This window comes from Photinus pyralis, unplaced genomic scaffold, assembly GCF_008802855.1.
Source record: "Photinus pyralis isolate 1611_PpyrPB1 unplaced genomic scaffold, Ppyr1.3 Ppyr1.4_LG4, whole genome shotgun sequence".
Taxonomy (NCBI): Eukaryota; Metazoa; Arthropoda; class Insecta; order Coleoptera; family Lampyridae; genus Photinus; species Photinus pyralis.
In genome coordinates this window covers 692,327-706,726 of record NW_022170511.1, presented here as the reverse complement: position 1 = coordinate 706,726, position 14,400 = coordinate 692,327, and the positions used below count along the sequence as shown (strand labels likewise).

The 14,400-nt window shown below is 36.2% G+C and overlaps 1 long non-coding RNA gene across 2 annotated transcripts in view; it reads left to right on the top strand.

The window, feature by feature from the left end:
• LOC116169644 overlaps positions 1-13,643 on the top strand; it is a 147,021-nt gene extending 133,378 nt beyond the window's left edge. For both annotated transcript variants that reach the window (XR_004145021.1, XR_004145022.1), the window contains one exon: positions 13,601-13,643. This is a non-coding gene — a long non-coding RNA (uncharacterized LOC116169644). The remainder of the gene's footprint in view (positions 1-13,600) is intronic.
• The last annotated feature ends 757 nt before the right edge of the window (positions 13,644-14,400 follow it).

The following is a 14,400-nucleotide window of genomic DNA, read 5'->3' as shown; positions in this document are numbered from 1 at the left end:
GTACCCTATGTACGAACTATTCCGCTAGGAAAGAGCTTTAGGACTTCGTGAAAACTACTAGTGAGCGGAATAATTAATTTTAGGAATTTATGGAATGTTAAGGAGAACGTCACTTTAACTTCAAGATTCTTGTAAAAAACTACTGTGTATAGAAATAAGAATTTCGCATAAGAAGTTATGGGGCAATTAATGCCTTTGAAATACAAAAAGGTACTTGAAATACAGGTGGATGGTGGATGAATCTAAATTTGCATTTACCTAGTCCATAAAAAAGTCAGATTGCAGTTAAAAATTGAACAAACCAGAATTAAAACATTTTACAGTGATGTAGGAAGAATTATAACTATTGCAACATTAGAAGTACATTGTGGAGATCAATCTATGTATTGAAATTAGTCTGGCCCAACTGTTTATAAAGAATGGTTTAGCAATCTGACCCGACTCGATTCCATTGCTACATAATCTCAGTAGAATACTGACAGTACCTCCACCACTTTTTATGACATCCCACATTTAGGATTCCCCCGGTTACAGAACTAAAGCATAACTTTGGTGAACGGGATTTCCCGGTTACGTTACTTGTTTTGCGGTGCAAGGTCATAGCCTGGGGTTTTATTACATCACTAAGCAGTGAATGGTGCAAATCGGATTAATAGTGGGCGATTTAAATATTTAGTTGAGTTTAAGCTGCCACTCGACCACAAAAATAATCAACCAATGTCCTTTTGGTACTCCAATATTAAAATTTGAGATTAATTTCATCTGTTTGTGTCTCTTTTCTACCCATCTGAATTCTCCGGTTGCAGTGAGGCTTGAATTCTAATCATATCCAATTGCTATCTACTAAACTGTAGATGAACGAATAACAATGGGTTTCGGATTCACACAAATGGTAAAGAAATGGGGGTTCTAATATGTAATAACTGTTCAAAAAATATATACAGGGTGCTCACGAATTTCTACCAAGTTAATCAATTTTCAAAATTAAAGTTTTTTTAAAATGAAATCGCGATTTCTCCTTAATCATATATCCCGGAAAATAAGGGTAGTTTGTACATGTTTGTATCTAAAATTGAAAGGTTTATGTAAAAAATGGTACAATTTTGACCTGTAGAATAAAAAAATGTATGGTTATCAAGATTTGAGGATAAGAAACAGAGATAGAGCCATCAATTGGTAGACTATGTGGGAGTTGCAGGCGAAACCACCCGTTCCGTAAGTCTTGGAAACCATACCAAAACATATGTAGGCTAAGATATTGTACAGTACAATATGAAGCAATTATAGTCTGTAGAGACATCGCCCAGTGGCAGACGTGTTTTAACATAAGGACTTCCACTTTTGCGGATAATCCACAGATAAACAAGTAAAAGGGAATGTGTATATGAAAAATTTAATTTTGTCATATTAAGATGAATTTATGAGCACTATGTACAAATTTTGTGAATAGACGTTATTTTTGGAAATATTGAATAATAAAATAATAAATAATAAAAAATAATGGATTTGTCTCGCCTGAATTATAAAAAAATCCAATCAGCACATCTGATTTTTACAATAAGCGATATGGTTACCTTTACTAGAAGCATCTGTGGTTAACATTTCAAAAAATATTTCTATAAATATGAGAATTGACACGCGCACTTTAATCGTCATGATTTGTCTTGGTCGAGGTGCCGGTGCTATAAGCTACTGAATTTAAAAAGAAGGAACAAAATGTCTTGAAAACTGGCCGCAGAGGGACGGACGGAGAAAGTGGCCATAATAGCGCCTTCCAACATGAGTTGGGAAATGGGCTAACAAGTAAAGTAAAACAATGTACCTACTTCATTTTGAAATGTGAAATGTGGGTCCAGCAATCGTTTTGAAAAATTGTCAACAACTTAGAAAAGTCAAACGATTGTGATGGTGATTACAATTTCTTATTTAAAATGAATAACTAATTAAATTTAAAATCAGTATCTCGTAAATATCGCCATTTAAAAAATCAACTGATTTCGTTAGTTTAATTACGATGTCGGTTCGATTTATAATGGACAATTCCAAGATTGGCTTTCTTCTAGTTAATTACGATATTCAAATATTCTACCCTTAATTTGCTAATGAGGTTAGCAGGGAGTAGATTTATGAAGAAATTTTGTCGAGCAATTTACATATTTATATCCTTTGTTAGTAGGTATTTCGTGTTTAACGTTTGATCCGATGCGGCTCTTTATGTCAAAGGGAAACGCGGTAAAATACATCGTGCTTGAGAGTCGAGATGCATTTATTTTTAATCTCGAAGTCTGTAGGTAGGCCAATTGATATATAAAGGAGGGAGATACTCGCAAAATTTAAAAAAGTCGGTGTACCAATTTATTTCGTAATATCAAGGAAAATGATGTTGGAATTGGATCGAAGCATTCCCACGTAATTACCGCCAATCAGAGTGACACTCTTTTCGCAGTTGCAAATTAACTTTTAAATTGCTCAACTTGATACCGTGACGTTACCTTTATCAAAGTTAGAATCGTATTTGATCCCATGTCAAGTCTTTTAATCCTCGATTCGGTCATCTGAAGAACTAGTTGGAAGTCGCTACATAAGCCGTAGGTGATCAGTGAGGGTACTGAAAGAAATTAAGATACTGCTCCTCGGGATATAGACGTTAGTTACTTTGAAAATGTAGGCGGCAAACATAGACACGTTTTTTTTAAGTAAACATAGACAGGCGGTAATGTGGCTTGACGTTGGCGTGCTGGTCTCCTAATGAATGTAGATAAACATGTGTAGGAAATCAACGTAAAGATAGGAAACTGACAGCGGTAACAATTACGTCTGTCGCTGTATGATATATTTCAACTTGTTTTTATAAGGGGATCGATTAGGGGCCACCCAGGAGGTATTAACGGCCTTTGCACGGACATGCGCGAGTCGAATGCGGCTAAAGCTGTTCTCCTGGGGCAGTCATCGATTTGTCCGTAAAAAGTGTCGACCCGCATCCACCGACCGACACCATCAACAATCAAAGCTATCCAAAGATAATCTAAAAGCGGAAATGAGCTCAACTTTCCGCATCTCACTTCACTTCATCGGAATTGCAACGAGTGCGATTAGTTGTTTGAAGTTTGGAACTTGCAGTTCCTTAAGAAACGTTCCCTATGAGACTTTGAGCCATAAAAATTTATTTTACTATGGCGAACTCCCATATTATCTACTTCAAAGTGTTAAAATTAAAGTTTGAATAGGTAGAGTATAACCAAACCTTAGCGGCATAACACTTTTAGCGCGAATTCAATGAAGTTATAAAACTTTTAAAATAAGTTTCCGAGCTTTCGCCTAAGTTAAGCAGCACACACCCAGCTAACCCCTTTTTTGCTATTATTGTTCAGTTTGCGTGATCAGATTACGTAGGTAGGCAAACACATATATTGGCGATTTACAAAATATGTTGCGAGGACCAACTACGACCAACGGCGCGCCAATTCACATTTTTAGGCAGCTATTCGCATTGAAAGCCTGCCAACCACAACGCGATAAAAGTGTCACAAAATTTACTAGGTTTTTAATTAACACGCCTCTAATTACTGGTTTAAGACATTGCTAACACTGTTTAAGAATCTCGAATATCATTAAACGACCTTTGCTGCATGTATTTTAGTGCTCATACTTCCAAACGTTACAATAATCGTAAAGCAAAATGAGGCCCGTGAAGCTTGCAATGGTAATTGAGGCAATTACGTCAATGTATAATGTATCCGTTAATTTTGACAAAAATGACGTTAGTTTTTGTATTAGTGTTAATGCTATCCCAAAATCCTGAAATGCACGATTCACATTCATGGAATCGTTTGTTCAAACGCAATTTTAGATCATATTTCTATAGGCTTCTCCAAAACCATTTTTTGTTCTTCCTTATTCACTATTTAAAAATTGAATTATCCAAGAAAAGTTCATATTGTCTACTGTCTTGACATTTACTTGAGTGGATAGTTCACATGTAATTTTCAATTAACTAGCATATTTTTCAGGAAAAGAATCCTATTGTTTTAAAGCAATTTAATTAAAAATGGCGAATAGCCACGAACAAGTTAAGACCTGATTGCTATCAAAAAAAGGTCGGGGTAAGCTTAATCTGCAGATGTGTTCGCAGGGAGGGCAATGAGAGGATAGATCGATGGCGGTTGATCCATCGGCCGAGAGGTCTACTCAGAGGGCCCAGGCGGTATGTGTATCTTAACCTTTGGCGTCCCCAAGCGTGAAAATTTAGGTGAATTTAAAGCGTAATTTGATTTTTGTGATCTTACGCTACTATCATAACCTCCAATTAGCTTCCCTCTAACAGATTACGTCATATTCGGCCGTATACAACCCTGTTGGTGTACCAAAAAGGGTAATAGAAGCTGTGAGGCATGTGGTACCTAAAGAAATGGAACCCAATCCTCCAAAAACAGACAAGATCTTTTGGACGTTGTCATTATTGTCCCAGGAAGGAAGATAAGAAATGCCATATTTACTGTGCTAAATGCCAAAATTTCTTTTACAAATATCATGGACAAAGGCGGCAAATTAATTACTGTGCAATGAGTATAATTGATATTGTTTTTTTAATAACATGTTTTTTTGAATACATTTTGTGAAAAATGGGATGTTTGTTTACATGCCCTCAAGCGCAAAAGACACGTAGATTACCGAGAGATGTTCCTGATGAAAAGGGAGTTTACAGTAGATTTGTTGCATCTTAATAAAGAGTTAACCCCGTTTAACTAGCTACTTCCCTTTGTTGTTAAATACCAACCCATCCGCCCCTTTATTCCACATGTGAGACTTTTCTTCTCGTGTTCGAGATTTGTGTCAGGTTTTAATGAAAATTTGTGTAGTTAATCCTTTGACATTTTCAGAAGTTGATCGAGGATACTGTGTCTCCCAAATTTTTCATTGTGACAGATGGCGGAAGTTACAAGGAGAGATCATAAAAAGTTTCATTTTGTTTTGTTTAAGTTAGCTGAACAGGTATTTTGTGGGTGGTGTAATTGGCCGATTGTCATTGCATACAGAATTATTTGTTGTCGTTTGTCATATAATTTAACATTAAGAATTATAAGGTATCGAACAATCTAAAATGTGCAGCCCCTTAGCATTTAAATTTTCATAAATACCTTGACAAAATGAATTGCTTTATGTAATTGGGATTATCTAAGCAAAACAGGGTGGCACATTTAAAACAAAACGGAGTACTTTTCTGGTATAAGGCTTCAATGAACGTATGGTACGCGAACATATATTGAAGAAATGGGTCTCTGTTCAATTTTGATGTGTAATTTTTTTAGATCATTCATATTTCACATATTCCAAGGCACATATTCGCCCTTCGTTGATATACCGTATGTAAGACCCCCGAATGGAGAACTGAAAATAATCTGAAGTAAAGTGCGGATAAGTGATCAAATATCAAAAATACGGCTCGTGCCCAATATTATGTTATGTATCTATTCAAATTACGCACTAATATTGTTGTTATGAAAATAATTCTAGATCCTAGGATAACAAAACATAAGAAGTTTTCCAGTTTCCGCCAATAAAATACGTCCTTAAAAACTTTCGCAGACCACCTCCACCTTCATCCTCGCAACCACGCCCTATTTATGATATTTCGTCGTTGAAACTCCTGTCGATCACATAGGTTTTATGTCTGCTGAAATTATAGTCTTATATGCCTACTTTAAGATATAAAAAGTGATAATCATCCCTTCTCATAACATTTTGCTTCTGTATTCCGCCATTCAAATATTGGTCCCACATATTTCAGCTAAAATTACATAACCTCAATTAATTAAGCACACTTGTTTCGTACACGTGTCGCTAACAAGGGTTCTATTTCATGTTCGTGGCGCTTCTTTATTTTTTTTACAAACCGCTTGAAAGATACAAAAGCGAACACATTTACGGCAAGCGAAGTTCCGCTACTTTTGCCGAGGTAACGCAATTATTAAAACAACAACGTGTCCTCACAGAAACTAATTAAAACTCCATTTTCATTTGTATATTATTACTCAACAAATACGCCAACTCTGACACTCATTAAACGTGCAAGTTTTCTAGTTTCGTTACTTTGATTACGTAATTAAGCACAATAATGACGGTTGTAAATAAGTCAAAGCAATTTGTAAAGGCCGAAACATTTTAACCTTAAATCCCAGGGGTAAAGTTAGGTTTTCGCAACTCTCCATAGCTTAGAACGTTGCTATCCATCACAGGAGAGATGCTCGAGTTCTGGCTTTGTCGGCGCAACTTTCTGTTTGCGTTTGTTATGAGATAAACTTACAAATTATATTTTTCCGGTATCGCTAAAATAATTATTTTTATCTTTGTTTGCATTACAGGAAAAATAAGTGAAACTTTATCTAGATGGATTTGGTTTTGGAGTTTCCAACATGTATACTTTTTTACTCAACATTTACTAATGTTAATTGATTTGTTTACGTTCCGAGTGACATGAGGTCATTATTTTCTCGTATCGAATATAATTATTTTATTTCAATTCAACTTTCAGAGCAGACGCTAACTACAAATTTTCAAAAGCCTACCTATTCAATTTTTTTCGAACTAAACACAAATTAATAATGATTAATGATGTAAACTGCGCATAGTTTATTTTTACGGTGCAAATTTGTCCAACTAAATTAATTCAGATTCCTCTAACAGCGGTCTAGAATTTATAAAATCATATGCGTCCTTTCGTTTTGAGTGTGCACAACTACTCTTTGATGAAAGGATTTTGATTTTTCTTTTAAATTGCTCAAACAGGAAATTTGACCTTGAGATCTGCGCATGCGTTAAGTTCAAGGTCATTCGATTCAGTTCTGTTTATCGATGGAAATAGTTCTGTTAATCGGAAACAGGTCGGATACAGAAAAACAGTCCTGTTCATTAAAATTTGTTTCATCTGTAAATTATTGGTTATGTGATTAATCGAGATTTTCGTCGTGATGGAGGCCGGACGTGCCCTAGAAAAATTATAAATCATAAAAGTTTAATTGAGCTAGTTGGCCAGGTGTTTTGTGGGTGGCTTAGTGACCGTTTGCCATTGCACACAGCAGTTGCCCAACTTAATGTGACACTTTTTCCAATTTCCCCATACTTTTTCATTTTAATTCCTTTAATTCTCATTTAACAAAAATCGTATTATACCTAACAACTCTGTTTAAATAAAAACTAATATTCAAAATATTCAATAAAACATGCCACCAATGCTTAGCCTTACTATGTAAATGTGTTCGGAATTTTGGGAAATAGAAATGCACAAACATGCAACTTATATTTTGAAAAGCACAGGTTTTTTTGAACTGAGAACGACAAGTAAATATAAAATTAATATATCAAGATTATAACTCAGTTATTGTCAAAGGGCCTTTGTCAAAATGAAAATTGTAAATAAAACATGGTATCGTTGCCGTTCTATGCTTTAGCTCTGCGAACCCGTACTATAAAAAGTTATTATATCTTAAATGACTAATAATAATTACAATCGATTCGGCATTTTCAACCTCTTTCGTTGATGACGTGCAGCGGTAGTTATGTGAAAACAAGAATGGGTAAATCCCTCGACGGATGCATCGGGATATAGTAGGGATAGAAATGCTACTCTCAGTAGCCTCCTCGTTCTAAAGCTTTCATTGGCTACTTTCGCAGAAGATTCTACGTTGTGCTATAGCGGTGTCTCAAATGCCTTCATTTTCACAGACTGCCTCGCTTGCAGTTTTAATCACATAAGTAGATAGCGTTAAACGTAACGTTCCGTTAGATTCTCGATAAAACAACAAGATACCTTACGTAATCCAATCACGGTGATTGCACAAACGACATACAGTTGCGATACATAATTTGCAAAATTAGCATCGTAAGGTATACCTTATGAGAACAGGAATCTGTGTAAAAGCTCATGCTTGATTATAAGCATAATTGTAACGTCTCACCCCAAATTTATACGACTTCTATTTAAATACATGGCAACGTTATTCTCTAAGAACAGTCGACCAATAATCCCAAGTATCATAAAACAAATTTCTCTTTTGGAGAACTTGTTAAATAGAGAAAGTGACTTTTGAAAAGCTTTTGTTAGAAAATAAGATAACGTGGAGTTTATTACGTTGAACTTGTAAAAAATAAAGTTTTTTTCATCTTCAATCAAATTTAATGTGTGTTTTTCTTTCACACCGCAATAACCCTCCTCAATCTTTAAAACTGACAGCCAACGCTCATTGCATTACAGACAGATATACTTTTTCCTCTATATAATTTCTTCCTTTCTGAATTTACAGGCAAACGATTTAATTCCAACAAAAAGCCAGTGTAAAGCGGCTGTCTTTTTATATATTTTTCCTCTTCCGAAGTTGCTTACGAGAAAGTCAGGCCGGAATTGATTTAAAATGTCGATAATGCGACTTGTTTAGAAGCTAAGGTAATAAATTGGATGTCTCATTCGATAGGAGTTGAAATAGAACGGGAGGATGTAGAAAAAGGAGTCTATATAATAATCGAATGGTGGGACGCCAAAGCCAACAACTTTGACGTTTGCTGGCAGAACGTGAGCTGGTGCGCTGCAACGCTCTCAGCGGCAATTACCGTCAACACATGTCAGCTTTTCGCCTCTTTAATTTAAACAACTCCGTCCTTTAACATCTAAAACCGTTGAAAAAAGCACACTTGACACGAAGTGTCGAGGATATAAGCCTGCGGTTAGCTCGCGGTGTAGTGCTCATCATTGCCGCATCCTACAGTAAGTTGGACCGATAATTCCATTACATCTTGTTTATTAGTTTAATAAAAGAGTCCCGGAAAATGCAATTGCTTCGTGAGCGGCCGTACTCATATCGCTTGAAAGTAATTGATGCGTTAATGCATTTCCATCCTTTTTACTACAAACCCAAATTGCTTTCGAAACATTATAGGTTTTAATAAAAGTTCCTAGAGCGCCAAATTTAATGTTTCTAGTTTGTTTAGTATTATACTTTGCTCGTTATTCCGAATTGCTCTCATAAAATCAAAGTTTCCACACCCCTACAACTACTTTAATCTTTAATGCGTACAACTTAACAAATTTATATAGCGTCCCTATACATAATTTATTGCGTTTCACTTTGCTTTTATTTGTAAAACATCCACCGTCTGGGCGTGCTAATTTGAATAAGACGTCTGCGGCAATATTTCTAAATTTAAATATTGCCTAGCATTACACATATGAGTACCTACATAATGGCTTTTATATTTTTATTTAGATATTCGTGTGCAGATGGCAACTTGAATATACCCGATCACGATAAGAGGTCGAGGAGAAGGGCTATGGTTGGTAGAAATTAATTCTTTCTATGATTGCCATCGGTGGATTATAAATTTTTGATAAGGTGTCGAAATTGAAGGCATTACGGGTGGCGGTAGCGCTAATTTAGCCACTACTTAAAAAAAATAAAAAAGGAGGGGCGAGGTTTTAGAAAATAAAATTTCCTGTTTTTTAGTAGTAAATTAAGTGTAAATACATATTTCCCTCTTCCTCCTTTATTCCCCTTGTCGTTATAAATTAGCTACACTGACGATACGTCACGTTTTGGTATTCCAGACTTTTTCTTCACACCTATTAATTAACAAATCATGTTGTTATAATGAATTTTTTGAATGCCATACTTTCTGAAAAACTAGAACCGAAAATAACCGTTATGGACCGAAAAAATGCATAGAACCGAACCGTTATTTCTTTTTAGAACCGAAACCGGACCGGAACCGTTATAAATATTTTCGGTTAAATATAAACAGAACTGGAACCGATATTTCATTTGGGTCCGGGTCCCTGCCTCCACCCCACACTTTGATAAGAGGACACAAACAAGGGCAGTAGTTGGTAGAAAACGGTTCCTTTCGTTAAGAGCTTTAATTAGAATACAATGAGAGATAAATATTACTTTTTAACCCCCCCCCCACCCCACCCCGCCCCATGCCCCGTCACTCACTGATCTCGAAAATGAGTCGCACGGGAAAGTTATAGTTTGTACAAGCCAATTTATTTTGATGAGACCTTTCATTAGAATACCATGAATGGTAGAACCTGTTTTACCCCCCCCCCTTTCGAAAATGGGAAATATCCTTTTAGCTTGCGTTAGGAAGTTATTATCCAGTGAGTGGATTGTGTGATATTAAACACAGTTGTTGACATATAATAGTCGTGATTGATTGGTGCTATTGGTAAGGTTCCAGCCGCCATTTTTTCTTAGATACCCTGTACAGTGTACACACCTAATTGTCATACTTCAAAATAATGACAATCGAATAATGGAGATGGAGTGTAGAAATTAGCTACATAATTGAACTAATGTAATGCACTTTCGTACGATATCCTACAATCATCTTCTCTCGATATTTGATGCTGATGGTAATTACATGAAATTAATTACAGAAGACCTGTTTATAATTACCATCTTTGGCGTGTTTTTTTGTTAAACTTTTCTTTCAATGCTCTGAAGAAGGAACTTTGAAAGCTTTGACATTTTAGAGCTTTTACTCCGTACATAAGAGCTACGAATGCATATCGTTTAACAGCATTATGTACTTCGAAAGCATCAGCCATCTTTAATTAATTTATGAAGACAATAACCCTCGCAATGGAAAATCCTTACAAAATAGGAGTCCTTTCTTTTAATCGTTAGTCTCTCGCTTTCCTTTCATATTTAACACTTTTGACTTGATTAAAAATATTAAGATTAAAAACACATTATGCTAGAGTTCCCTTTAAAACGGTTACACGTTTGAACTCTTTAAGCAATCTAAAAAGAACCGAGCCTTTGTTTGCGTTCTGAATAACAATTATATAGCTTTAATTCGTGGCTTTGTTCTATATTATTATTGCCGCCTTTTTGAGTTCAAATGGCAATAATTATGCCATTATACCTACCTCTTTTCATAAAAAGGGAGTTTTAAATTGCTATGGAATGCAAGACTAATGTTTAGTGGTCAGTGTTGTACCACGCAAAGGGTCGCGCTGTGTTAGTTATCGTGAATTGACAATGAAACCGCATAATGGAGTATTCAATGTTGTAATTTTTTATACTATAACCACTCTATGGTCATGCTAAATATAGGTGGTAAATATTAGGTTTACCTCTGTATAGAAACTGGGCTTCACATTACTTTCAGAGCTTTTGTGATCCACTTTCGACCTAAAAGGATATCAAAATCACCCTCGATAACATAAATATTAAGTCTTCGCGTTTTTCTTCCAATCGTTACGTGTACAGGGAGTCGCCAAGGTAATTGATTCTATGCCACGTATAACTAGAAAACTGCCCATCGTAATTCTCCAATGCAAATCGAGGTTTGATAGTGCGGAGAGTTTTCTCACTGATTATGGCACATGGTGCGCCAGTGTCGAGCTCCATCTTCAATTTGGGCCCGTCGGTGAGAACTTAAATCATGCGACGATCTGCTGGCTTGCTATCTTCAATGATGCCTACCTTTCCGAATTAATCCAGAAAATCTCCATCGGCTGATATGCCCTTTTTTTACAAGTTTTAGGATTTTTGTCGAGAAAGAAACATTGGCTACGTGCATGTGGTCCTCCGCAGTTGTTACAAACAAAATGATTACCGTCGCCCCTTTTCTGTGAGAGAAGGGAGTTTTAGAATATTCTTAAAATCTAGCTAGGACTTCGAGACCTTTACGCATTTTCAAACTTCAATCCTGTTCAAAAACTGAGTTTCCGAGTATTCTTGCCTTGTCTTCAATAGAAATCTTCTCAAGTGAATCTTTTCTCACCACTAAGAAAGTTGTTTCCAAGCCTGGCGTATTTAGTATTCATTCCGGACTTTTATTGCAGCATACATATATCATTTTCCGTAAAACGAATTGAATGATTTAATAGATTTACATACTCGTACTCCTCTACCTCAACCACCGCAAATTGGTTAGGCAATCCCGTGAGTGATCCTTAGGCACCCATCATTGCATGCACTTACGGGGATTTCGGCTTCGTAGGCCACCAATGACCGCCCTACAAATATAAGAATTGATCAACTATCGCCACTGGACGCGTACCTACATTTACACATATGCGCATTGAATGCTTATCAAAGCTGGGGTAATCGGGATGTGATGTGGGAAATAAAGCCCCAGGCCTTTAATTTACCTACTACTGGCATTTCTAATTCTTTGATTGGTGTTATGTATGTTGCTTTGAGGATTCTGTGCGGTTTATGAAGTTAAACCGTCGGAAGTTCCTTTGTAGTAACGTGTAATAGACGGTTAATGTTCAATGGAATGATTGAGTAAGCCACGGGCCAGTTATGCTGAAAAACGTTCTACTCTAATTGACCCAGTTTACAGGTATACAAATAAAGTCCCATCCCTCAACCAACCAATGCGTGTCCATGCCACACCGAACATTCTACCCTTACTAGTTAGTATTTAATTAAAATATAAACGACACATTTCATAACTTTTTCTCTAAGGAAAGATAAAGTAATCCCCTTATTTTACGTGGTTAGTCGTGTTCACGAGAAACGTAATTGAATTTCTCCGAAGGTCAATTTAACCCTTTGTTTGTATGGGGACGTATATTCAGTCCGTTTTTTACGACGATGATTTAATTTATATATGAACTCTGCTTTCTCTCGCTATTAATCTCTCAGCAACTAATATAATTTACCCTTCCATTGAAAGTTTTGTCCTCCCACAGTCTGCCCATTGTCTCGATGAATCTTTTATAATAAAATACAACAGATTCCCCATTTTGAACTAACGTAATTACAATGAAATACGATGAAGGGGATGTCGCACAAAAGTGCTATCGGATATGTATTTCGGAAACGCCCAATCATTTAGAGTCAGTTATTTGTTGTAGGGTGTATCCTGCCCTTTATCTTTGCTTACTTAAGGGATAACGCGAAACTCTTCTGGTGGAGTCTCTTCGATGTCGCATGTCGCGACCTTTGAATTACGCAAAAGAAGCGAAAAAATGGACGATAGCATGTGCTATTGTTCAACCATCACGAAAGTCGTGAATTAATATTCACCGAATTTTCCGGCAATTGTGGGCTGGGAATTTACGAATGTCTTGAAAATGTTGGATTATATTCTTAAAACTTTTTCGCGTTTTTACCCTCATAAAAATGCAAAAAATTCTATCACCTATATTCACTTTAAGAGCAGGCATCCTACATAAATTGGAATTAACGAGTCGTGAGGAAGAACATGAGTGTAACTTCTTGTAGTTTATCACTCGAGTTGAGGACATGATATTTCCCCTTCCTTTATCGATCTTATAGTTACACTTTTTTGGCTCGACACGGTTTCCGTGCCCGCATTATACATGCGACGTTGGATAAATGTTTTCGTACGGCAAATGACAAATTGACGTAAACTTACTTACGAGAGATCCTGTTATTTATTTTACCAACGATGAAGTTTTAGACGAAACAAAAAGGCTATTAGCCAAAGCCTCCTCTCTCGACATTATAAAAGATCTCACTTTTTGGATATAAAACCTTCTTTTCGAGATAGGCTTTGAGTGTCTTTTATATAGACCTGTTTTATGTACACAGCATTTGAAAATTTAATGCATTCTCTTTTTTTACAGAAGACTCGGAGTAACCTCGTTAACTTACACGCTCCTAAAAGGTAAGCCATTTCTTCGCATTTAATCATAATATTCCGTAAGAGTGTCGCACAAATCTGACTAGGTATATGCAATCTTTGGTGCGTACGCTTAAATATCTGCATGTGCATTTAATTGAATGTTACAATAATTAGCATCGACCTTGCATATTGGATGAGTACGAGGCGAGGTATGACTGTATGAGTTGAACGTAGACGCGACTCCTCCCAGTAATATTGTTGATGGTTATACCCAGACATTGTTATATCATATGCGAAAATGCAAAACATCTAACTGGTGAGATCTTTTATGTATCTTTTGTGTCATCGCATCTAAATATGCGGTTTTTCGCAATATTTGAAATGATAGGTTTCCAGCAAGCAAGAATGACTACGCGACTAACTTTTGTTAATTTTACTAAAAACAAAATAACGGCAAATTCTCTAGTGGGCTTGAAAGCAACAAAACACAAATTGGCGGAAAAACAAATGCGGGAAAGCGAACAATATCCATGAATAACAAAAAGATCACCTTCAAATGAACAGAGCGGTAGCAAAAGTTCGCTAAAAGCCAATTCCAATGAATACGGTGCGGTAACTGCAAAGTAACATGAAACGGTACGGATGCAAAGAAATGTAATTGGTGGAAGTGCAGAAGGCAAAAGATTTAAATATGATTACGAAAAATAACATTTACTTACTATTCGGTGAAACGCCAAAAGCAAAAAGATCCCCCCTAAACATCGGCTTTACCTTGTAAAAATTCGGCTTTTGCAGAGAGGG